The following is a 27,187-nucleotide window of genomic DNA, read 5'->3' on the forward strand; positions in this document are numbered from 1 at the left end:
CACCCCGGCCGCCCGGCCTGCAGGGCCGCCGCTGCGCTCCGCCGCGCTCTGCCCCTGCCTCTGCCCCTGCCTCTGCCCCGCTCTGCCTCTGCCTCTGCCCCTGCCTCTGCCCCGCTCTGCCTCTGCCTCTGCCCCGCTCTGCCCCTGCCCCGCTCTGCCCCTGCCTCTGCCCCGCTCTGCCCCTGCCCCGCTCTGCCCCTGCCTCTGCCTCTGCCCCGCTCTGCCCCTGCCCCGCTCTGCCCCTGCCTCTGCCCCGCTCTGCCTCTGCCCCGCTCTGCCCCTGCCCCGCTCTGCCTCTGCCCCGCTCTGCCTCTGCCCCTGCCTCTGCCCCGCTCTGCCCCTGCCCCGCTCTGCCTCTGCCCCTGCCTCTGCCCCGCTCTGCCCCTGCCTCTGCCCCGCTCTGCCCCTGCCCCTGCCCCTGCCTCTGCCCCGCTCTGCCCCTGCCCCGCTCTGCCCCTGCCTCTGCCCCGCTCTGCCCCTGCCCCGCTCTGCCTCTGCCCCTGCCTCTGCCCCGCTCTGCCCCTGCCCCGCTCTGCCCCTGCCCCGCTCTGCCCCTGCCTCTGCCCCGCTCTGCCCCTGCCTCTGCCCCGCTCTGCCCCTGCCCCTGCCCCTGCCTCTGCCCCGCTCTGCCCCTGCCTCTGCCCCGCTCTGCCCCTGCCCCTGCCCCTGCCTCTGCCCCGCTCTGCCCCTGCCCCGCGCCCCCGCTGCTGGAACCACCCTGGGCTCCCACCCTGCTCAGCGAGAAAGGGTGCTTGGTGTTTACTTGGAGTTGGTGAAGCTCCTCCGGTTTCGTGACAAAACAGGGAAATGCACATGATGATTTTCCCAGGGATGCTCTTACGGGGAAATCCGGAGATTAATGCACTGAAAGCATGGGCAGATTTAAGATGGGAGACTTTAATTCCAAGGGCTTTACGAATTTATTTGCTGTCTGTTTATAATACAGACAGGCTACTTCATTTCGCTGCAGTCTGAAATTCTTGAAATGTTACGGTTTCTTTTGGGTGGGTGGGTTGACGTTTCATTTAGAAAATAAGCCAAGAAATAAGCTAATGAAAAAACGGGAGGATGGAACAAACAAAAGAATCAGGAAAACCAAGGGGATGGGTTAATTACTTTACAAATCCTATTACCAACAAAAGTGCAGAATGGGTAAAAATACACTGACTGCAATCATTCTTCTTTAGAAAAGCTTTTGTTCTCTGTTAAAATAAGCAGTTGCTTTATTTTAAAAATCTGGTTTTGTCTTGAGTAGCAAAATACATCAAAAGACCTTTTTTTCTACTCATCCATCATGTTGTGAATTATTTATTCAGTATATCTTTTTTTTTCCCAGAGATATTTTCTGTTTAGAGACATTCTGTAAATGGGACTGTATTCTTTTTATAGTGTAAGGAAGCAGTTAACTTTTTGTTACCACTTACAGTAAGAATAAAACATAATATTGGTAATAACAATAAAAACACTGACATCTAAGCACAATACAGAACCATGTAATCTGGCAATCAAATCATATGGCTTACAGGAATAGAAAGACATTAGATGGTTACTGTATATGAATGCAAGATTTGAGCGAGGCTCACAGGAGAATATTTGTAATTTATGCCCCTAAGCTGCAGTCACTTGACAGCATCAATATTTAGTTTCACATAAAAAAAATTAATTGTGCCAAATATTGATAAAAGTATTGTATTCCTTTTTGTTACTGCATAATAGGAGGGTCTAATGCTTATTAAGCCATTAAATCTACAGATCAAGGCAAGACCCCTACAAGAGTGTAATCTTTAGGAGAGACTAAAAGGTTCCTTGTAAAAGATTTGCCTTCAAGAAACTGTGTTGTAAGAAGGGCAGAAGCACTGGCAACATCAAGAAATGGATTTGTCTTCCTAAACCAGAAAATCCTTGTCTTTCAGTAAAACGCAAAGTTATACTGAATTATCTGCAAAGCTCTTACCCAAGACCTGGTGCAGCTCAGCACAGAGACAGATTCTGCAGCTGCAGGACAAATGTCTGATGCCTCAACAGACTGTTCTGGAGGTGACCCCACAGCAATCATCCTCTGATTTAAGAGTAGGAGAGGAAGCTCAGCACACAGCTGGAAAAGGCACTGAGTTGGTGGCTGCCAGGCTCTAAATTACACTGGATTAGACATGAGCAGATTTTTTGAGATCACGCTGGATGAGAGAGTTTTGGTTTGCATGGACTAAAAAAGAAGGAATCAATCTTCTTCTGCCTGCCAGTACAATATGCACCTCACTTCAAAGCAATCTTCAAGGACATTATTTGTCAGGCTGACATGCATGTGAGAGATCACGCTGTGGGTAAAAAAAAGTCAAACCGCACCTAGATAACACAGTCAAGATGATAGCAGGAGTCAGGGCTCCCTATATTAGAAGGGCTCCCTCAATTGCACTGGGACTGTTTTCTTGGTATGATGCCAAGAGAGCTTAGAAAAGGAATTCGACCCCAGATCTCTGTGAAAAGAGATTTGCAAAGAAGCAGCAACTTGAAATTTTCTGTCCAGCTCGGACCTTTTCACGCTCCCACTGACAATACTACTTAAAATGGAAGTAATTTCCTGCTTCTCTCCCTAATTTTGGTAAAAGGCTGATAATACACAAGCAGAAAAATCCTTCTTTCCCTTGGTCAGGAAGTCTGATCTTTTACAGCCTTTCATCCTACCCAAAAGAGTTTAACAAAATATCTTCTTTCCAGTCCATTGCCAGTGTGTACAAAGCAGGTTCTTCAATTTTATTTGTTTCTCTTTCCTAGTACTGAGAAGTTATGAACTGGATTTCAAACAAATTTTTCATTTTTTTTCCTAAGATTTGGAATCCAAGTAATCATGGGGTTTTTTTTTTTAATTTTATTTTTAGTATTTTTGCAAGCACTTGCTTTAGAAATAGGGCTACCTGGGACCTCCACAGCTGACTGCAAGAGAAGTCACAAAGTGTGGAGCTGAAAAAAATACATGGATCATAATGGTTATGTCTGAATGGCCCACAAATGTGCATAAAACAGATACATTAAAAAACCCCTTGTCTCTGGCAGCCCAGAAACTCAGAGGATTCAACTGTGATGGGGACAGGCCAACATCTCCTCTATTCTGGCATCTCCACCAACACTGGCTGCCCACAGTCACAGAGTAAAGGGATATGATTGAGCCTTTCATATTCTCCTTCAGCAGAAGGAAGCAGCACATGGGAGCTCAGCATCACAGAAGAAAGTTGTGAAAACAATCCTTTGCAATAATGCATTACTCTCTAAGTGATGGGTCTGAGACTGTTTTCCTTTCCCTGGTATTCATATGAAACTTTAATGGAGGACAATTTTTAGCACAACCAGCATCAGGTTTGACCTTCAAGAGATCTGTCCTAATTTAGAGTTATTTTCTTACATTGAACACAGAACTATATGACACAAACAAAAAAAAATTATAAAACTCGATTGTTCCTGGTGTTTGTTTTGTACTGCATAAAAGATGCAATGTGGACATGCATCTGAAGTCTGGAAAAACATCTTCATCCTTCAAGGTTTTTTTTTTAGACCACCTCATCATCACTGAATTTAATTAATGATTTGAAATTAATGGATCAATGAGTTGGAATTAATGGATTGGAAGTCAGTCATATTTACATCCCTAACATGAGCTTCAGCTGCTCATAATTTATGCTTTTGGACTGAGCAGTCTGGCAGAGGGATACTAAATTGTGTTCAACCAGGAATTTCTAAAGACCTGGAGCCAGCAAAGTCATCTGCTGGAACAGGAAAACTCTAGGTGCAACCTGCCAAGGTTTTAATTAGGAGGTAGCTCTGAATAAGTGGTATTTTAGATGTGACTGGACAGGGCAGGTAAATGTAAGTGACAGACATCAGAATTCCACTACTTACAACAAGAAGAAGAATCTGGCCTCTCCCATAGTGTCATCCAGCCAAAACTGCACAGGAGTCACTCTAAGATACGGTGACCTAACTTCTGTGGTAAATACCATCAACTAAAGTGTTAGCAAGGCACCCCCCAGTCCTCTTTTTCCTTGAGACCTAATACAGATGCTCTACATGGCAAGTGAGCTTATGCTTAGTGGAATCAGTAGAGGATTACGGCAAGAGCCTTCCTGCAGCTGCCAGGAGATGCCAGCTGGATCCAGCGTGTGGAAAAGAAAAACAGCATCTCCTCAGAGAGTGGGAAAACCTCAGCTTGGTACAGCCAGCGTTAGCATGAGAAATTATTTCACTGCTCCCACCAGCATGCAAGCTTACTCAGTTCCTGTCACTCACCACACATCCCTGCCACGGAGCCTGCAGGCTGTGAAAAGGGTGATGCTGTCCTGCTTAGCTGACTCATTTCACTTACAAAGAATACTTAGAGAACTCCAGTTGTGTTCTGCAGAAGTGGGTGTCACCTGTTTGTTTCTTTCCATGGTATAAATATGCTGGCATGTAAATCAAATAAATCAGTGTTCTATGGGATAGGACTATGACATGATTAAAGAAAAGAATTAATTAATCAGAGTCTTTACCAGTACTGCTTGCTGCTCTGGAAACAGTCTGCAGAGCTGGCTTCCCGGTGGGCTTATTCAAACTCCTGCACAAGAAAAAAAGAACTCTTTAAACAGGAAATATGAATGGCATCCAAAACATTAGATCTTCATCCTGACTGAAGTCAAGCCAGTAGCTAGGAGATTTCAGTCACTCAGCCTTTGTGACTGAGTTTCACTTTATAAAAGAATTGAGTATTTAGCAAAAGCTTAACAAGACTGGAGAGTCCCTACAACCAGTCCCTACAGATCATAGTGCCTTCCCTTGGCAGCTGCTGCCTTTGCATAAATACACTCTGATTAGCATGGTCAGCATCCAGTTCAGTGATGTGACAGAAGAATAATTTTCCAAAAGAACAGTAAGCAGAAGAGTGGAATTTTACTGCCAAAACCTTAAAATATCAGATATTGTCAAATATCAGACATCTACATAGAAACCAGTAAGGCTGAGAAGGTACAGCCATTCCAGGGCATACATTGGCAGGATTCTGCAATATTCAAGGCCTCTTCAAATATTAATAAAATAAATTTCTGGTGCTTAGTAGGGACAGGCTTTTACTAATAGTCCCATTTTCATGCACACAAGATCTTTCTCAGGTCCAATCAAAAAGACCATATCTCCTTATGAACCTTATATTGTTTTAACTAAAAACGTCACAGCTACAGCACCACCCAAGGTAATTTCAAATTAATAAAGTGTTAGAACAGAATTGAAAGGAATCCAGAATTTTAATATAACTCAAGAATTTTACACCAGTCTCACATTCAGCACACACATGCATTAATTTAGGAAAAAGCTTTTGGAAGTTAGCATCAAGCTACTTGAAGAGGAAAGTTTGAAGTGAGCATCCAAGAGTTACAGGGAGCCAGAGAGGAGAAAGCCCACACCTCTGTTACTGTGTGAGGTGCTACTCTGCAGTCTTCAGGAGACACACATTTAGGCAGGTTTGGTGGCAGCTGCAGGTTGCAAAGCCAAGCAGACCAGACAGCTGTTTCTAATCACTGATAATTCATGTGAAAAGTGAATTGTCCTCACTACTCCCTGTGCTTTGGCCAATGTTTGTTACCTGTATTCCCATGTATTCCCACGTGTCGTGACTGTCCTTAACTAACCAAAGTTTGCTCTGAGATCAGAGGATCTTCACGTAAAATGGCTGCACTTAGTTCTCCATGAAGCTGTAACTAAAGCTTTGTCCATGTGATTGCCCAGGGATGCAGACAAAAAGGATCCTGGACTGGACACAGGGCACCAGCAGCACTGGCATCTTCTTCAGAAAGTGCTTGTGAGCAATGGTGTCCTGACTCACGTGGTGCTGGCAGTAACACGGGAGGGGAGAGGAATGGCCTTGGAGGGGAGGATGCTGCCAAGGGCTCAGTGGGAAGGCCCTGGAACTTGTACTTCAGAAAGCAAAAACAAAAATCACAGCTGGAGGAACAGCTGGCCTTGTGTTGCTCGGCAGGGGGACACCGGGCATGGATTCACAACAGCTGAATGACTGAAAAAGCAACAACAATATAAAGAGGAAATCAACAGCAGTGAAACTTTGTTTAAAGCTTCTCAACAATAGCACTTACATGTTTTCGTGTACACAGGTGGACTGGGACCTAAAGGAGCTTGAGTTGTCAGTTGCTTACATTATGGTGTGCATTCTGTAAAGCAAGGTTCAGACCTAGAAGTACTTACAAGCCTGGATCTAGAATGCATTTATTGCCATAGCCCCTACAACTAGCAGCCTGCTCCCCAACTACTGGCATGAGTGAATGAATGGATGAACAAATGTTGTCGTATTAATAGCGGTAATTTTGGATGGAAGTCACATTAGTGTATGGATATACAAGGCCTACCTATCTGTTAGTAGGTCTAAGAGAAGATAGGAAATGTCATGTTAAATCACAGAGTTCTTCCTAAATCAGAACATTCAATGTATAATTGAAGGTGTTTTCACATTCTTAGGTTTCTTTAATTTATTTAAAAAGTCAAAAGACACAAGGTTGCATGAACCAATGGGGAGACATCTCATCAGTTCATTTTAGAAAGACCTCTACAACCCACATGGAAATGTCAAATTTTAAAATACAATTTGACATTAAAATGTCACAAACTGCCTCCACCTCTTCATTTAAGTAATTTTAATCACAGGTTTTAGTTTGTAGTTTGTACGGCACCTTATGCTAAGCACTATGTTGAAACTCTCTAATTTAGACCCATCTCTTTCCACTAAGCCCAGAATATGCAAGGTCCAATATGAATTTAATGGAATGAAGGTCAGAGTCTTATTGCTGGCATTATTGCTGGCATTCACTGTCTTGAACAGCCATCACTGACAACTGATCCATGAGCATCTCAGTACTCAGCTTTTGTTAAGGTAAATACACCTACTGGTGCTCCAAGATTTTAATCAGCTCATTCCAGTGAGACTTTAGAACCTCATGATGGTATGAACTGAACAGGAAAACAACACAAACCAGAGGAACATAGAAAGAGATTGCAAAAAGGATCTACTTCAAGGAAAAATAGTAAAATAACTTTTTATGGACAGGTAAGCTGACCTTTCTACTGAACTAATGGTTGTGTGAAGTCTGCAGTGAGGCAACTGTAAGAACATTTATTTACCTGAATATATTTAAATAGATACTAATGACTGATACAAAAATATTTGATTTTTATAGAAGGCTAGAAGATTGCACATAGCTGTGCAACACAATGGTTGTTTCTGAATGTAGCTCTATTTGGGGGCAGCCCTCCAAACTAAATGAAACTTGGACTTGAAATTCAAATACAACCAAAAAAATGACTCATCAGGGATCCAAAAATATTGGACCCAAAAACTTAGTAAGCTTTCAGCTTGTCATGAAAAGCAGCAATAAATGATAAATGCAGACCCAGTAAACCTTATTTTCAAAACCTGACAAGCCCACAAAACCAGACTTGCAGTAGTGCACTCTATTGCAAAAGCCATCAGTGCTTGTTTGTTCAAAATAGAAACTGTCAATACTTTAAGAGCCAACCAGGAGACATCAGTTCAGTGCAGATGGTGCCTCAGATTCATGCAAATGTCACATAGCACAGAGTGGCTGTGCAGAGCTGGCAGGACACTGTGTGCACATTTTTGGTTGCACCTTTGGAGTTTTGACGTTCCAAACATCAAGCACTTACATGCAAGTAATTTCAAATCTTACACAGGAGCATTTGAAGAGCTGTAGCTCTGCTACAATTTGAACAAATACAAATTTCAGACAACAGACACTTGAGAACGGAAAAGGGCAGCACACGACCTTGAATTTGCAAGGCAAAGCTTGTCAGATCTTGGGCTCTGTTGCCGGTCACAGCTTCATTTATGAGAAATCGTGTAGGATGAAAGTGAAAGGCACATACAAGTTTCTTTTTCTTACCTACAGATATCTCTAGTTTGCCAATGCGTTATCTAGACTCCAAAAGATAACACTGTGATTACTAATAACCATAACAGATGTGGGTTAGGTATTTTCATTTTTGTTGTTTTCATAGATTTTTAAGGCAGAAGGGAGACTTAACAGTTGACCCCACTATTTGACACAGACCATTGGTTTATTTGCATTCTGGTACCTCTGGCTCTTCCTTTGCTGGGAACTCAGTGGTGTTTGAGTCCACCCCAGACCACAAGAGCTTCCAGCACTCACCAGTGGAGCTAAGGAGGCTGAAGCACACTATTGCATTTATGCTGCCATTTAATGCAATTGGTTTTACATTCATTTCTGCCAAATGAAATACTTGAGTGAGTATCTGAGGATAGAAAAAATATTCTCCAGGTCCCTTTTTTCCCTCCATCCAGGGTTGTGAACAACAGTTAATCATATTGATGAAGGAATTAATACATTTGGGCAGACATTTTTCAAATGCAACTGGGCTGGCTCCAATCACTCTCCAGTTCCAGTGCTCTTCCCTGCCCGGTAAAATTTAGCATTCAGGTATCTAGGTTAGATTCAGAATATATAATGTGGATAGTTCACAAAACACTGGCTGACCCAGTTAAATAACAGTATATACAGCTCATAAAACCAGTGCTGCTCAGTATCAATCACTGATTCTTCTGTCTGAAGGCTGTATTCCTTGTTTTGAAGGGTACACAGTGCCTTCTGAAAAATGCTACACACCTCAGGCTCCTGTGGTATCAGCCCAAGTAACGGTCACTAGCAACTTACAAAATCAAGGCTGGGAGGAACAGTCCTTATTAAGAAAATCTTTGAAGTTTACAGTCACAGGAGTGTTCATTTAAATAGTGCCACATTTTACTCAAAGCTGGCAGTGTTTGGTGAATGCCCCTTTTGCTTGTGGCAACTTTCCCTTCTGTTTCTTAGAAATGTCATTGTACTACCCTGGGTTCTGGCTGGACACATGATTGTCTGGGGAAACAGAAATTCCAGCCAAAGGAAACAGAACTGAAAGTAACTGGAGAATCTTTCTCATTCATTATTTGATCTGTACAATAGATAGATGCATTTCCTTCTAAAGGCTGCATTTCCCAGATGTAAAACAGTAAAGGTCCTTCCACCGATACTTCCGCAATCTCTGTCACACAGCTGTGGAGTATTGCGAACTCATAACATTTGTAAAGAGTACTTGTCAAGTCAGAAAAGGAGCAGTGCCATGAAATTCTTACTCATAAACTGTGGGGAAAGTTTCTGTCCTTGAATTCCAAGCAATTTTCATGTTTTGCAATGTCCTCAAATTATAGTTTATGGTCTGTAACCTTACACTAAGCTTGGTAAATTCCTGGTACATGAGTGGGAAAGAGTGTGCTATTGTTTATTTTTTTCGTCAGAAAAGTCACAGATGGATGCCCTAGGAGCAATGCTTTCATCTTTCCTGGTAACTGTCTCTTGCAGGTTCACACTGAAGAACAAGTTTCCATCATGGTTTTCATTTTGCTGGTTTTCATTCACACATTTAAATATAAATATAAATAATATACATTCACACATTTAAATATAAATATAATAATCTGTAAATGGCTGGATATATAATGCCTCAACTCAATAGCTCTAAAGTTGTATCTTCATGTTGCAGCTCTGCCTAAATGGGCAGACTGTGCATTTCAGATGGTAAGAAATGAACAGGCTCTGCATGAAAAGGCCTCTGGAAAGAGACACGTTGTGTCCTGGGTCAGTCCTTGTCCTACATCCCACTGAGTGGCAGGAGGGAACATTTGCTTGTTTTTCCAGCACTTATTACTAAGTGCTACAGCTTGGTTGGGCAGAGTTTGGCCTCTGGAAGCAGTTTAGCTCTGGTCATACAAGCACCAGAGCCCTGTGAAGGTGGGATGAGACCCCTAGACTGCAGACTTAGAAACTCTGAGGTGTATCTAAGCATGTCCAAATGCCTCAGCAGGATGGTGCTCCTCCTGTTGCAGAGCTGACTCTGGTTACTGACTGCTTGGGACTGAAGCACTTACTGATACCTTTCCCCCCCCTTCCTCTCTTCTTCCTTCAGTGTGCACAGATCCTGCAATAAAACCTTCTCATTCAGAAGGAAAGGGACCTCTTTATTGCACTGAAATGGTAAAGCAACAGATGACTTACACCTGGGAGGTACTGCAGCTGCATTTCACCAGCCAGGAAATGTTGCACAGTCACAAAATGTTGCATACAGGAGAACTGAGACTATTTGTTTTTAACCCTCTGCCCTGTTGGGCATCAGTTTCCAAAGATGGGCTGGGTTCTCTAGCTTCCCTAGAACTCAGGGCTAGTTAGATTTCTTTCTGGTCCAAACCTGTTGTTAACTTTAACATTTATTTGGCTACTGCAGCTAAGGCTGAATACTCATTTAACCTCACATGTTGTGCTTACAGTATATTCTAGGAAACTTTAATTAGTTCATGTTTTCATCTGAAATACAATCACATTTTTTAAAAAGATATTTTTTAACATAAACCACCAATTCAGTATGGTTTTCCTTACCTCAGTGTTGCTGGTTTCATGTTTGTGGAACAATTGTCACTGTATTTTCGAACTGAATTAAATAATAGAGGTTTGAAGTACTTCTCATCCCTTCAGAGACTTCATTAAAAACGCTTTCCTAAAGGGGTATTATTATCTTTTTAACCTCCTCAGTTTTATCCAGCAGTTTACTAGTGAGATCTTTTGTGGGAATGTGGGTGCTTCCGGCATAAATTTGGGAAATCAGGCTCAAACCCTTTCCTGGCATGGACTTGAGGACAGGCTTGTCAAGCTTATTTTGAAATTACAAAGGACCTCAGACCATAGAAGGAAACATTCTCTGGTCTTCCTGTGAACTTGCTTAAGAGTTCACAGAAAGGCTTTCAAGAGCCATTGACCTACAGAAAGAATGGGCCTTGCCTTTAGGCCTGCAGGGTGGGGCATTGATTTGACAGAGGTGAGCCACTGAATTCTGTCTCAGCTTAAGTAGCTTATCTAATAACTGATTAATGTAAGTAAGTAACAGCACTCAGAAGACTCACCAGAATCCAGTGTTTCCCATCCCCGAGTGACTGCTCTAGCTGTTAAGTTCCCAAATACTTAACAAATACTCCTCATTCCCTCTCAATGACAGGAGACTGCTACTTACTTGTTAGGACAACTGCAAGAAAAGGGAGAAACTGAAGTTTGATTGCTCTCCTGCCAAGCAGGGACATAAGCCTCACTTTTCCACATTCTGAGGAGGTCTAAGTACTAATCAGCTGCCTCAGCAATGTTCTCTTGGCTTGCTCCATTTTTAAGACTGCCATTCTTCAGAGACTGATTTTTGAACAATCTTAAGAGGGGGAAAAGCTTCAGCTCTGTAGGCAATAGTTCCTTGCTGGCTGCTTGCATGGCACACTGGCTGCTTTGGATCTCCTCTCGAAGAAACTCAGTGCTCTCAGTGTACACCACAGAGGACCATAAACAGGTCCAGCACTTTATCTCAGACACTTCCAACTTTTGTTGGCAATGCTCAATGTTGTGACACACTTCTTTTCTGGCTTTTGGCCCAATTAACTAGAACAAGGCAGTGTGTTTCAGAGCAGGGCTGAAATCCATGTCTTCATTCAATGCTGAAGCTATTGGATTGTCTTTCCTTGGTGTGCCTATTTCCTAATCTGTAAATGTAAAGCTGGTCCTTCCAAAATGGTTTGTCATACACAAATGATGAGTGTGGTTTAACCAGCACATTTTCTTGTCTTTCACCCAGTGGCTGCTCTTGTCACACTTGAGAGACAAGCAAAGCACACCTTTGCAGTTTGAATTGCCTTGGAAAAGTATGTGGCTTCTTGCAGTCAGATTTTTCCTGTTTGCTGTGAGTTCACTCTGTGTGTAATGATTGCTGACAAAGGATGTAAATAATACATACAAGATATAGCAGGAGGATGAAGATGGTGGACACTACTGAAAATAACTTGGATGATAAAAGAACCAATTGAGAAGATGAATTTTCAACACACTGACTCATTCAGAAGGAAAAATTTGAACCAATTTGCAGTGATCATCCAGACTATTCTCTAGAGCACAACTCATGACTGATAAGGATAGATAAAAATAGAAATATAGTAAAGCTCTTGTGAACTCTGAGCCTTTAATTACTTGCACAGTAATAAGCTGGAATGCTTTTACTAGATGTCTTCAGCATGCAGGGATGAAAACATGGTTTTTTCCTCCAGCAGAGGGGGCTTGGCAGTTAAGTTTTCTAAACACAAAACGGAATGATTTCTTCGGAAATTGAGTAATACCAAAATTAAACTGACTTTTGTAGGAACTTGCATAGTATTATAGGTAAAAAAAAGAACTTCCTCCAAACAAGAGATTCAAATATAAACAGACACAATTCTGTGTGTGTTGTTCTGGTTATCTTTGTTTCCCTTATTTCTCAGTGTGGTTTTCTATTTCAGCAGATAGCCCTTGCAGTTACACCTGGCAGGCATAGTATGCAAGTAAAGGTTTTGCTCCTAATCCCTTCGAAAAGCTGAGTCCAAGTTCCTGTTAAATCTGTCCCTGTAGACTACTTCAATGTACGTACAAGAGAAAAAACAGAGAAGACACTGAGGTGAAGTCCTGGTGGAAAGTTTTCCAAGCCACAGCAAAGGTCAGTATTTGAAGGCAGAGCACGCCCTCTGAGTACTCCAGGAGTTTACAGTACAGTTATTTGAGGTCATAAAGAATTGACATAAATCTGGAGGGCCAAAAGAGACACTGGCAACCTCACAGTACGGGTGAGACCAAAATGGTGGATGTAATCCAAGGTGGTACAAAAACCAATTTGAAGCTAATGCTTAGTGTTAAGTTGCACACAGTGTTATGTAAAGACAAAAGAGTGACACAACATTTCCCTTTAAATTAAAACAGGCTTGCTAGTCATCTGGTAAATTCCTCTTTTTCATGGTTAATTGGATTTGTCCCCCAAGTACTGTTTCCTTGCTCAATTTCTACTCTAATGGGGAAAAGTATACAGGCAGGTGCATTTGAATACCTGGAATTATATTCTCTTTACTATTTCTGATGAATAGTCTTACTCCACATGTGACTACTTGAAAATGGCACTGTTCAGTGCTGTTCAAAACCTAATTCTTTTACTTCTAATGAGAACTAGCTGTCAGTTTTAATGACAGATTCTGGTAAATGTAATTTCACTTCTGTGGCTCCAGCTTCTGGTGAAGGAAATATTGAAAATAATGATGCACAGGAGTAACTCAAAATGAAATTCATGCCAGATGTAGCAGAAGGTGCAAATGACTCACCATGATCAGTAAGGGTGCAGCACTTTCCCTCCCTGATGTGGGCACGGGCTGTCCTGTCACAGCCACAGTCAGCAGTCACCTTGCAGGATGCTGGGAGGTGCAGCACTCCCAGCACTGGGCTCTGCCCACTCACTGCCCTCACTGGTCATTCTGGAGAGCTCTTCTCAGAAGGCAGATCTCAGCACCCACTCCGTCTTTGTGGGGCACCACCCACGTAGCCCCATAATTTTCTTTAAGTACTAATATACTTAAAATAAGAATATGTGGGGGAGGAAGAGGAGGAGGAGGAGGAGAGTTCTGGTCACCTGGTGAAATAAAATTATCATTTAGCGTGGATATCGGATTGATCAGATTGTCTGTCAAACCTTCTATTTGGAAGTGGATGTACTATGTACTGACACTATTTCTAGTATTTCTGGTAGAAGAAAAAGGGGTTTAGGACAGTTCATTTGGGAGGAAGGGGGATGGGGCAGGTCACTGTGTGTCCTCAGTCCCCAAGCCAGAATCTCAGCTGATGGCACCAGCTCTGATAGATGGTGAGCCCCAGCCCCTCCTGCCTTTGAGTCCCCTCATCCAGGCCACATCTCCAGCACTTCCACCCACTGATACCAGCTCCCCCTGTCCTTGGACCCGGCGTCCTCTGCATCCCTCACCCCCCACCTCCAGTGCCAGGTCCTCAGTGCCAGCCACCCCTCAGTTCCCTCTGGCCTCTGCAATAATCTGAGCTCCTTCCTGGCACCAGCTCCTCGGGTATCCTCTCCTCGGGTGCACTTGGGGAAAACCCTGACTCCTGCTTTTCAGACTGGAGGGTTGCGAAACACACCAAGTCCTCCACCATTCACCACTGTGGCCTTGGCTGAGGGAAAACAACTGGGTGTCAGCTTTGATAAGGCTATGCCCCGCAGAACATTGCTGTGGGGGGCACTGAAGGGGTTTGGGGAAGAGAAAAGAGAAGAAAGGTGGGCAGTTATAGGAATTTGAAAGAAAAAGAAGAATGTACTTCGATGTTAATGACTTGAGTCAGAATACAAGGAGGCTGAACTTCCCAGAAAGGAAGTTCACTAACAAGGAACCACAGATAACCTTCAGATGCCAAACTGAAAACTCTGGAGAAAGTAGACAATTCTCAGAAGAAAAAAAAAGCCCTGTACAAGGTATACTTAATATAACAGACAGAAAGCAAAAGACAGACAGGATCTTGAAACTAAAAGAGATATTAAACAGAAATAAAAGGTTCTCTTATATAACATCGGGCTGAAAAGCAGAAAAAAACAGATTTGAGTAAATTTTCAACCTGGGACATTGGTATTTGTTCACACGGAGAAAGGTCAGATGGGACAAAGTCTCAGCATTATTATGGAGGAAGCCACTAAGGAGTTAGCTGGGACCAGCACAGAGGGAATACAATAAATTAAAAAAAAATAAGAAAAAGGACTGTGGAGGAGAAGAGACAAGGTAGGAACAGAAGAGTAAAGAAAGAAGCAGCAGAATAAATATTGTATGGGATAAAGAAGGAAAAAAGAACAGAACAGCCCCTTCTAGGTCAGCTCATAGAAACCTGCAGATCTCCCAAACCTGTTTTATTAATTCCCAATGCCAAATTTAAAGCTGTGTGCGTACAGAACTTTTTACATTGAAAGCCAACTATCTGTGCAAATTCAAAATGGACCAGGGTAAGCATTATCTCAATGGCAAAGGATGTTCCAAAACCACGAGCCCAGAGGAGTAAATTGACATCTGACTGCTTCAGACATAAAATAATCTAGTGCAAGTGAGACTGGATGCTGCTGATCTAAAAGCTACTAGACATTGCTACTGCTGTTATTTTAATAAGGGCTTCTTCCAGCTCAGTTCATCTTTCCATAGGTGCTAATTCTTTGAAAGAACAGTAGGTACATTAGAAAATGTATTTTAAGTAAATACGTAATTGTCTCCCATTCAGCATATTTACACACATACTCTTTAAAAAAAAAGAAAAAGAAAAAAGGAAAGGTAATTTCTGAGAATTCTTGCACTTGAAATGAAAGCAACAAAAATTATAGTATTTTTAGGCCATCAAGAGATGCATGTAAGAGCCCAGTAAAAGTATGTGAATATAAGTCCCAAGACCTTTCACGTGAAAGATCCAAGCAGGCACATCATTTTGCAGGTGTGGGTGGGGTCACTACTAACCAGACAAGAAGTCTGAACAGTCCTGTTGGGTCTACTGTGAGATCATTACCTTAAGACACTAAAAAGTAATGGGTCATATTTGTCAATTCAATTCTTCCAGAGATGAATGGAGCCCCTCTTGGAAGAATGCAAAAAGAGAAGTAAAACCACCCAACTAGAAAAGGGTGTCTGTGCTGAGTTCCCAGTGACTGCAACGGCTGAGTCACAGTGGGTTCTTGGACATGCAGGGGAGTTTTAGCAGGAAACCGCCTACCATTTTATTTACAGCTCTCCTTCAGCTCTGCCATTCGACTCAGCTCGGTAGGTGATTTTATCACTCTGCATGTTGTGGATGCAGTTGCACAGAGACACTTTCCAAAAGGCCACATATGTTTAGCGTTGGTTTTTCATGAAGTTTCAATACATTCACTTCAGATGGAAGAAATACTGCCCCTTCTGCCTCCTTCTCTCCATCAACTCGGATTTGAGTCATCCCTGACCTACACAGATGCTTTGCATTGCTCAGCTCATCTGTTTAGAAACCAGCACACTGGCAGTGTGTACCTTGTGAGCACAGGCAGATGCAGTAGCACAAAGGCACTTATCTTCAAAATTTGAACACTTCTGGTGTCTCGTGATTAATTTTAAGGAAGGCAGGAGCTCCAAAGTCCAGAAAAGCTGGGGGAACCCCAGTTCTGCCAGCCTATCCCACCTCAACTCAGTGATTTCCATGTTCAGCACCTGCGAGAGTCCTTCTCTCCCACGTGCAGCACATTATCTTTTTGGCAATTAACATAATTAAAACAACAGTAAGTTAGTATAAAGAACCCCATTCTAGAACGCTAGCAAAGTTTCTTCTTTGTAAAACACAGAATTATCTACAGGAAACTGTATTTTAAAAAATCTGGTTGTTTGCAAATTTCAGCCCTTAAAATTAAGACAGGGCCTTCCTTGTGTTTCCTGCCAACTCTGTCCTAGTTTTTTAGAGCTGAGATCACACTTTTCCCCAGCACCCCTGTGTCAGTCAGTGCACACATGTGTCAGTGGGCAGATTTCAGGCTGCATATGCAAATATAAATCTGATATTGCCCAGTTTTTCAGATTTTGGCTTTGTAACCAAATACCATTGGTGTGGCGTGTGTAAGAGGGTACAGGATGGCAGGAAGGCTGTGGTATGTGCTCTACTAAAGTGCAAACTCCTGATTAGGAGAACAGAAAAGGAAATGGGGTAATGGTTCTCTGGAAGAGTGATGGGCTCTCTGCACAGCCTCATGACTGCACTGAAATCCCATTTTCAGAAAGGAATGGCAAGTAAATCCCCGGTGATGAGGACTTGTCTCCAGTCATGGAGTGCTCCTCAGCATGGTAAACACAGTGGAGAAAAATGCACAGAGGCTCCCAAATCTGCTTCTGCCTACAGAGGCATTTGTTATATGTCCCCAGCCCTGAGAAGAGGGGTGGGAGGAGATAAGGGAAGAAGCAAAAACCAAGAAGATACCATTTCTGTCTGCATATAGCAGTATGCAGAATAGTTTATGTAAATTAGAATCAGCCACAGGACTTCTGGGAAGTTGGCAGTGACACTGTCAGTGTGTCAAAGTTAACGTATGAGTGAAATTAAGAGAGGGAAATCTCTTAAAGCTGTTTCTAAATAACCAGTACAAACATGCAGTTCATCCAAAATGAATTGCTTTGGCAAGCTATGTTGGCAACTTCAGACAGTCAGGATCACTTTCTCTTTTTTGTGCTGCACAAAACTCTGCTGTTTTTTTAAAGCCAGATTCAGCTTTAGCCCTGCCTTTCAAGGTCACATTAGAGAGATCATCATAGGCAGGGCAGAGAAAGGATGCTGCATGAATCATGAGGGATGATCTGTTTGCCAAAGCCCTGCAGCATTTTGTGCAGCACCTCTGTCACATGAAGAGGATTCATTCATGACCTGAAACAACTCAGTGAGCGCGACTCCCCAACAGCAATGGGTTTTACCTCCCCAGGCTCCAGCCCAGTGTTTCCCTCTCCCCTCAGATCACACCCCTCCTACTCTTCCCCCATCACAACCACGTGTTGGTACAAAATGAACAGGAAATAGCCACACTCAGATCTGCCTGCCACCTCGCTGGCAGAAACTGGGAAGAGAGGAGAGAGGAGAGAGGAGAGAGGAGAGAGAAGAAAGGAGAGAGGAGAGAGGAGAGAGGAGAGAGGAGAGAGGAGAGAGGAGAGGAGAGGAGAGGAGAGGAGAGGAGAGGGAAAAGAAAACCCCACAGCCTTTCAGGGGGATCAGAAACCAGTTTCAGGAAACATTACCAACTTTGATGGTAAATGCAGCCACTGGGAGTAAATGCATTTTTTTTGTGTGTGTGTATTGGACCAAGTTTTTTATTGAATTTCCTAGAAACACAGGAGTAAAAGTGTGGAATGCTATGACTTATTGCTGGAATACCACAATGCACCCGTATCAGTGGTGAGCTATTTTTAGTATGGCCCATGAGCAAGCAAGAAGTGAGGACTTCTTTGAACCAGGCAAGCTGCTTTTTCCAGCCCTGACACCTGGAACCCTCCAGTGCAGGGATCTCTTGGCAGCCTCTGCCTGAGGCTCCTCTTGTTTGTGGCCCAATGGTCAATGATTGTCCTGGGGAAAATGGGACACTAAGAAAGTAAGGATAAAATAGGCAAGGAATAAAAAGCCAGAATTAACCAGGAGGGATTAGGCACTATCCTTTCAGATAATTCAAAATTTGTAATGGCAAGTGTATCTAGAAGAGACCTTTGAATGTCTTTGTCCTTAATCTCTTCAAAAATAGGCTATTTTTAGCAGTAGAGCTAAGGTCAGGACTACTCTATTGTGGGTGCGATCCTGCTTTTCCATTTTGCTAAAAACATCTACTTGGAGAGCTCTGCCCAACTGCCACTGGCAGCATTTTGGATGCAGAGGTCAAGTCTGCACGTGAAGTCATGCTTGCATTCTCCTATAGCCACGGCACATCCATCACATTCCTATTAAAGCAACAGCAGCAACTACAGAACAAAATGTTCACCTTGCACAAAAAAAAAAAAGATTCCTGAGACACTTCCTAAGAACACAGACTGGAATGCGAAATCTTCTGAAGGGCTCTGATTAAACTCCTGCCAAGTCTTTAGCAAAGAAGTCTAAACTCACAGAAATGCCCTCCTGACCAGAGCACAGACTCTGAGCATGGACTTGGGAAGATACTGGGACATTTTTAACTTACCCAGAAATTCTGGGTGTCTGGCTGGCCTCTGAAGCTCAGCAAACCTCTCAGGATGTGCAGGATGTTGTCTGTAGCCTGCTCCACCTTTGCCATGGGTAAGGACAGCACTGTATGAGGATTACAAAGGGTCTAACTGCAAAAAGTACTCCCTGTTAGTAATTTAACCTTTCTTACAGACTCAGGAAGAGAGTATATAAACATATTTATATGGGAAATTAGGAGAGAGAGCACAGTATTTAAATTTACATTAAATTTACATTCATATGTTTATTGGTATTTCTTGGTAGTATTGTAGTAGGTGCTTAACTGCATCTATTTGCCTGTAAAAGTTCTACAGGGAAAAAGCCCCAACACTTGGCATGGGAAGAATTGTATCTGCTTTTTCTTTACAAGTTATCACACAGCTAATTTGAATTTTTAAACTGGTGATTAGAGAAATCTAATTAAGGAACTTCAGCTTAGATATGTACTAAATCAGCAACTACCTGAAGGCTATATTAATTTATGTTGGATGAGGCTGCAATGTCAGGAATATACAGATCATTTTGTTTAGAAGTAAATCCTGAAGGTCACAGACAGTTTTGGTACTACTGCAAAAACTGAGAGGTAACTCAGTCCATACTCCAGTGGTATATGACAGAGCCAGTACAGGACAGCTGGAGCAAAGAACTAAGGAGAAATACAAATTTAAACTGTTCCCCTGTACAAATAGCTCCAGTTACCTTTCCAAAAGGCTTTTCTGTGAGTAAAGGTGTATCAGAATTATCTGTGGTTTCTGGCCACATGTCACTACCCACATGTCCAGTAAGTTTTTGACAGTCATTTTGCCAAGCTCAATTCAGTTTATGTGACTAAGGTTAAGTCTTCCTCTAGACTCATTATCACACATTTTCCCAGTATTTTCTTTTGAAGTTATTGTGAACTGAAATAGATCTGCAATTGAAATACAGCACAGCACAGCATTTCCAGTTTAACATAAGTGACAATAGGACTTCTTGCACTCTCAGAGGACAAAGTGGCCCTGGAAAAGTGAGTCACCACAGTCAGAAAACCTCCCTACAACAGCAACTCAGTGAGATCTCTCCAGAACTCCTACAGGAAATCCTCCAGGCTGGGCATTCTTCCCACTTTCATATTCTTAATTATCTAATTTACTGATAGGGGACATCAAGGCCTGCATGCTAAGCTACACTAATTTTACATAACATAATATTTCTTCTTAAATAATCCAAACGTGTGTGTGGTGAGGTCTGTATCTAACTAATAAAGATCTTTCTAAAATTAGAAAATGCTTCATTAATATTCTTGGATGATGTTTCTTTAACATCAGATGCCAAAAGTTCTACATTTAAAGGACTTTTTATCTTTCGTTAGAAACTGTCAGCTTATTCTCCTGATTCCTAGAAATTTTCCTGGAGCTGGAATATGGTGAAGCTAATCTATTTTGAACTCAGCTTGTTGAGGTCACATGTAAAATTGGCTGAGGTTTGCAATAAATCTGGAGAGGGAAAATGTCTGAAGAAAAAAATCCAATTCTTTTTCCACAAGAGCAATTATGGTGGAGTTTTTTTCCTTTTCTTTTCTTGACAAATGAGGAATTAATATTTGTACTCTGAAGAAAACTACTGACCCACCTATCAGGACCTATCCTTTCTCCAGGGATAGAGGAGGAACAGAAATCTGGATTATTTCTCAATACTTTGAAGACCACAAGCCAATAATAAAATCTAGATTGGATCTATCTGTACAGTAGAATAAAAGGCGCACATTCAGTAGTTTCTATTTGTTGGGTATAGGAGTTATTAGATACTGCAGAACCTAATGTATTCCATCATCAAAAGAGTTTGGTGGTTTATGATTTGGGATTTGACATTTGACTGCAACTGTAAAAAGGATCTGTCAATTAAGGTAAATTACATGCACAGTAGGAATACAGAGGTCAGCATATCATGCCCATGGAAGATCTTTTCCCTGAGTATTCATAATGATTTATTCAGATTTAGTCATCCAGGCTTGATGGCTTCAAGTTTTACAAATCCAACCAAATAATCTGAAAGTGTCTTAGTGAATTGTGAAAGAAATAAGACTGTCCACCTGGATCTGGCTGACAAGCTGAAAAACACTGCTTTGCCATCACCTTCTGATTTCTCAACTTCCAGTGTGCTACTTCTGTCTTCTGGAACAGTACCACATCAGTCTTTGTTCACCTTAAGAACAAGACCACTTTTTTCCTTTTAATTTGGACTATAGTATCTCTCTACATTCAAAGAGATGGAACTGAGATTTGGATCCATTTGACCATATTAAGAATGAATTTTAATCAGTTTCCGTGGACTGAAAACCAAAGGTGAGGGAACACTTGAATAATTTCCTCTACCTCACCTCAACCATAAAAAATCTGCTCATGTGTTGATTATGCCCAAGAATAAAATGCATCAGAAACTGATTCCACAATCCTTGACTTACTACAGTAGAAGCTCAGTGTTTGCCTCTGGAATTGTGGGACCACCAGAAAGAGCATCAACACTATCCATCTGCATCAGCAAATGAAAATTTGTAGTCATGCAAACCATTTAGGACAATCTAAACTGGCACTGAAAAGGAGAAGTGGTGGAAAATGCCTGAAAGAATGGGAAACTATAAAAGCAGAGAGTGAAGATACCTTTGAAATAGCAATAAAAATACACCGGAGACCTTTTTGGATTGTTAATTGATATTTTGCTTGTTATCCTCAAGGTTCCCACTCAAAAATAATTTTTTCCGAAAGCTCACGACCTCTCCTGTTCACTCTTTACAGTCAGAATCCCCTTCCCATATTTCATGGATCTGTATCTGCCTGAGGACTCAACTGCATATGCAAACAATACCCTCAGCTCCAAAACCCACAGCACAGTTCAGCACCTCAGCTGATTTTCCTGTGTCAAGTTACCACTCTCCTTTCACAGGCTTGGGATCTGAAAAGACACGAGAACAGGGAGCTGGAGAGAAACAGAGTGTGGCTTCAAGCAAGGGAGGGAGTACTGGGGAACAAGGGAAGCAGCGGAAAGGCAGCAGAGCTCTGTACTGTCTCATTTTGGAAAGGATCACTCCAGTGTTTTATTTCAGCCAGACTGGAATAAAGTTAGCAACTGGCTCTGAATTCAGGATCTGTGTTCCTCCACCCAGCACTGAAAGCTCTGTAGGTGTATCTGGAAGCCAAACTAGCTTTATATGCTTCTGCTTTACAGTGTCCAGCCCAGTATTTATTGCTGCAGTTCCCCTGAATAGCACCCTGCTACCTCTGCAATTAGCACCAACATTATTTTTAGGGACCTAAAGTTCCTTCATCAGTTTTGGATTATGCACATACAGACACACACACACAATCCAACACGACAAATTTGTCATTTGGATGAAAAAACAGCAGAAAGCAGGCTGCCCTTTCGCAGTATTTTTACCAACAATTTGAGACTTTCCCTTTTTTCCCCCCACTCAACTAATTACCAAGAAGGATGTCTAAACTACTGAAATGCTGAAAGCCTAAACCACATTTTTGTGTGGTTAAGCGCTCAGCATTTGAATTCATGAGACTAATGCGAATCTTGATTTGACTTAGTATCAACAAGGAACTTCCACTGAACATCAGACAGGATCCATTTAGTCTGGGCTCAGGGAAACCACCATTAACTACCCCTGAAAAAGTAATTAACAGCATTTAAAATAAACAAACAGCCAGCTGAAAAAGAAACTTCCCTCACAGCCTCAGACAGTTAATTTATTGCTTATTTGAAAAATAGCAGTTTATATCTCTTACAGTGAAATATTTCAAACATGGACTATTCAAAGGAACTTAAAGGACAGAGAAGCTCAGCTGTTATTCAGCCTTAGTCCACAAGTCCTGTGCAGGGCCAGGAGCTGGACTTGGCAATCCTTGTGGGTCCCTTCCACTCAACTTATTCTGTGATTCTGTGTAATTAAGCTTAATTTGCTTAACTTCCAACCCCACAGTTCTCCATTCTAGCCAGACGTGCACTTTCTAACAACTAAAACAGTGATCCTTTTTAGAAGACAAAACCACAAATTCCTCTCATCCATCCTACCTGGATGGGATCTGACTCGTACATTCTCTGCAGAACAGCACAAATTCCAGATCAGACAGAATTTATTAATGCTGTACCAACTGGCTTGCCCTTGTCTAGGTAGATGCTTATCAAGGCTTGGTGACATCCTCAAAATGTATTTTGTTCTTGGCATAATGACGAATTTGCTGTGACTGACATCCTGGCCAGACACGCATTGTTCTTCAGTGATACCTAGCATGATAACTAAGTGTAAAGTGAGTCACATCTGTAGCTGTTTTACCTGGAAGAGTTGACTAAAAGGATAAGAGGATGACCTGCATTCATCAGGCCCACTTTACTACCTCTTAACTTAGAAAATGATTGACTGGATAGTATGGGAATGGAGATGTGTGAGGAAATGTCTCATCACAATAGCTGCATCTCTTGGACACACGTCCTGTTTAAATACAGCAAACTCTAACCCAAATACCTCACCAAAGTGGGTGACAGAGGTTCACACTTGGCTCAGTGCTTCTGGTTTCACTGCGTCTGAAAGCAGACTCAGAGACAGTGTGGTGTCTAATTTACTTGCAAAATCAAAGAATTCCGATTTCAAGGGTTTCGTTTAAATGAAAATTCAGATTCTGGAGAAGAAAACAAAACCCACTAAAACAGGAAGGATGGTATTGTGGTTAAGTTTCTAGTGTAGGGCTGCGAAGACCTGAATTATGTTCCATTCCTAGCCCTTCTGCAGAATATCTCACCCTCTGACTTCAAGCAAATCACTGAATCTCTTGGTGCTTCAGTTCCCTTTTTCTCAAGATGGTGTTGGTGATTTGATCAGTTTAGATACTGAACACATTCACATAAGAGCTACCATGTACAGTATCAGCACAAGAGAGGCTCTAACCTCAAAAGACTAATAGTAAAATATGTGACCCTATTTACTGAACTGTTCTTGCAAGAAAATAGCAATTCTATATTAATTCCCACACTGATCACCCACTTACTGTACCAAACTCTAAACAACATGCTGTCCCACAGACACACTGGCCTGCCAATTAATCCAGATTCATAACAGAATCAGTGTCTGCTTCTATTCTCAAAAGTTAGGAAAAAGCTAAAATGGGGAGTGCCTGCTGATTTCCTAAGCCTTTCAGGTTGATTTTTTTTTCCCACAGGACTGTCCCTGCAGTGGGGATGAATTCAGCACGGTGTGGAGTGCCCCATTATGGAATTTATACTGGGGAACACCATACATGGTATCACAACCTCCTCCCTCCCGGTGGTTTCAGAGGGTGAGGAAAGGCTTGGAGCACAAACAGAGGAAGCTCTGCCTGTACTACTCTGCTGTTAGTTGGGCTAAGAGTGTGGAGTTTAGAAAACTAACCAACAGGCAAATGTCTCATGTATTCCCAACAGATACAGTACTCTCCTACCTTCAAAACCACCTTCAGAACCATGTTTTTTCTCTTGCTGCCTCCTGGCAGACCTTACCCGGCATCCCTATTCCCAGTGCTTTCTGAACAGATTCCTTGTTGCCTTTGCCCTGTTTCTAGCCAGTGAGCCATGCTCCTGCTGCATAAATGCCCAGCAATTCTTCTTAATTTTCTGTCATTTTCCAAAACAATATCTACAAAATAGGGCTAAGGACTCTTATTTTTAGCAAAAGCTGAGTTTGTTCTTTATCCTGGCTTTTGGAGGTTTACTGATACAAACCTTCAGAGCAAAAGCATTTACTTTCCTGCTCTGGAAACAAGAGAGAAAGGAAGATGGGGTAATATCTCCCAATAATTTTCTCTCCAGATTTTGCTTTTCTTTTCTGAGATCATCAGCAGGGAAGAATGGGAACACAATTTGTTCCTCCACATGAAAAAGATAAAAATAGGCATTTCACGTGGAAGGCTTTACTTATCAAACAGATTCTAAGTCTAATTCACTTCGCAAAAAGCAGCAAGTGCTCATTAAGCTGCCAGACCACGGATCAGAATCACCTGGACTGGCAGCAGTGCTTTCACCTTCAGCCCTTTATCTAGAGACGTTTCCCCATGTGCTCTGTCCAGCAGCTCTGCCTCGGTTCCCATTTCTGCACTGCCCTCTACTGGGTACAGTGACCCCATCCTGCCGGATCCTGCTGGCACGGAGCTCTTCCCAAGGCACACACTGCCGGGGGCTTAAGTCGAGGGAGAGGATGCAGGAAAGGCAACGAAAGGATGGGAATGGAGGATTGCAAAAACGAAACATGAGTGGGTAAAACTGAAGATTTCTCAAGAAAGCTTAACTTGTGCGACCCTCACATTAAACCCTCAACTCCTATCACAAAAACTTCACTCACTCTGAAAATCTTCACATACTACAGCTGAAGCCCACTTCTCCTGGGCAAGCCTTTCTAAGGCACTTCATGGAGCACCCCGGACCACTCTCACTTTGATTCACATAGGGATGGTGTCAAACTCCATAAGCAGCAGCCTAACACACTTGGCTTCTGGTGTCCGAGCTGGCAGGTTCACTCCATTACTTTCCTCTGTGGCTGGGGAGTTCACCTACCCACTCGAGCCTTGCCAAGCTCTGGAGCTTTGCAACTGAATATTATTACCACATTCCTGCTCAATGAAGACGACTTTTTGGACAGACACTTTGTCAGCTGCACTACTCAGTCCATGGCAGACAGGCTGCATGTGCACCTGCAGGATCTCTCTTTCCCCTGTGATCTTACAAAATTAAAAATTACATGAGAGTGAAACAGCTTTCCTGGCACATCTACAGCAACCTTCAGCCAACTCCATCTCATGTGAGAAACATGCACCCCACTGTGCTGCATTACAGCCATGCGGTGCTCTGCTTCTTAAAGCCACAACGATGGCAGGAGAAGGCTGCAGCAGCAGGGAGGGAGGAGTTAAGAGAATCTGAGCTGTACTTTTGGTTCTGATTTACCTTATCTTGACAAGAGTTAAACACTTCAAAACCCTTTTCTTTGAAGGGTGGGCGGGGAGGAAGGGGACTTTGTCTTGGCTAAGTAGACTTTAAGCTGTTAAGGGCAAGGCCTCTCTGTACTACCTGTGTGAACACCAACAGTGCCATATCCAAACCAGCCATGGAATCTATTCCTGCACGGAGCACACTATGCCAAAGCGAACAGTGGCGATATTGCATGTTCAAATTCTAAGGGAAGTTTCAGTTCCACCATTCCTTCATGCTTTTGCTTTACACAGCAAAGCAGATTAGCTTCCCCCAGCTGCTTACACCAAACCTTGACTAAAGCTGTGTTGCTCAAAACTTGAGAGAGCAGTCTGCAAAGTGATAAAGTGAATCTCTGTGCCAGGTCTTAAAATTAATGGCACACTACTACTCCAAAATCATGACAACTATGCTCTTGCATGACAGAACATGAGCAGTAAATTTTGGTGGCTAAAGCATCATCAGAAATTTCCAGGTTCACCTGGAACACTGGCTGCACATCACTGTAAGGTGCTGTATTGCCATCAGGTAAAGTCAGTCTGTGACCACACTGGATTTTGACAAGAATATTTAGACTCAAAGCAGGAAATACATTCCCTCAACTTCATCCCAAAGGACAACTCACAAGGCCTTGCCAGCCCCTCTCCCCTTAATCATTTGATAGAGACATTTCCTTTTCATTGTCACATAACATCACGTTAACTGCAGGGAAACTTCTTGGCCTTTAAAACGTGTTGGTTATTACTTTAAGGAACATCCTCGTTGGAAGAAAGCACACTTTACTGGGCCTGCTTAAGGGAGCACAGAAGACGCTGGTGTGGTACTTGAGGTTTCAAATCTCCTGGGTGAGCAGAACAGCATTCCAAGTCTCCTGCACTGGCTGCTGGCAAAGCTATAAATACAGCTGCGATTAAAACAGTTACTTTTAATTCTGATTACTCTGCAGAAAACCCCAGGGAAATTCTGCTTTGAAAACTCAAACCCCAATTTATCATCTTTAAAGTCTTCTCAGTGGAGGGATCATGAGCTTCTCTGAATGCTTTTCTCGCTTTGTGATTACTGGTCTATTATTTTGTCCTTTCTTGGACATTCAAGTTATACATTAAGTCCTCTCACCTCTTCTGTCCACGCCGACCTGTTAGCTCTGAGGAGAGCAGCTATTTTCACGTTAAACCTCCCCCCATTAGTCTCTTGCTTGCTTTTCTTGCCGTCTCCCCCCCGCCCCCGCCACGTTTTGAGGTAGCTGCCAGTCAGAGCCTCATCCATCACCTACCTCTAGTGTCCCCTTGCCTCCCTGGGGCCTCAGAGCGCTCCGTGCTCGCATTTCCCCCGCAGCACCTCTCGGCCGTGCCCGCGGCCACCGCCTGCTCCGCCGGGGCTGTCCGAAAAAATAAAGCAAGAAAAGAGCAAACCCAGACGTAGTCGGACATGAGAAGAGAGGTCGAAGAGCATCCCCAGCGGCGGGGCGGGGAGCCCGCGGGGCGTTCTCCGGGGCCGGTGGTACCGCTGGCTCAGTGCCACCAAACTCTTTGGGAAAGCGAAAGTGAACAGAGGCCGCGTGT

At 42.8% G+C, this 27,187-nt stretch overlaps 1 long non-coding RNA gene across 1 annotated transcript; it reads right to left on the reverse strand.

The window, feature by feature from the left end:
- Positions 1-705: 705 nt before the first annotated feature.
- Positions 706-27,187, reverse strand: LOC116451820. Its single transcript, XR_004243344.1, has 3 exons — positions 26,899-27,187; positions 4,521-4,585; positions 706-864 (listed from the first exon to the last, which is right to left on the reverse strand). It is a non-coding gene; the product is annotated as an uncharacterized LOC116451820 (long non-coding RNA).

The sequence above is a fragment of the Corvus moneduloides genome, chromosome 16 (assembly GCF_009650955.1).
Source record: "Corvus moneduloides isolate bCorMon1 chromosome 16, bCorMon1.pri, whole genome shotgun sequence".
In the NCBI taxonomy this organism is placed as follows: domain Eukaryota; kingdom Metazoa; phylum Chordata; class Aves; order Passeriformes; family Corvidae; genus Corvus; species Corvus moneduloides.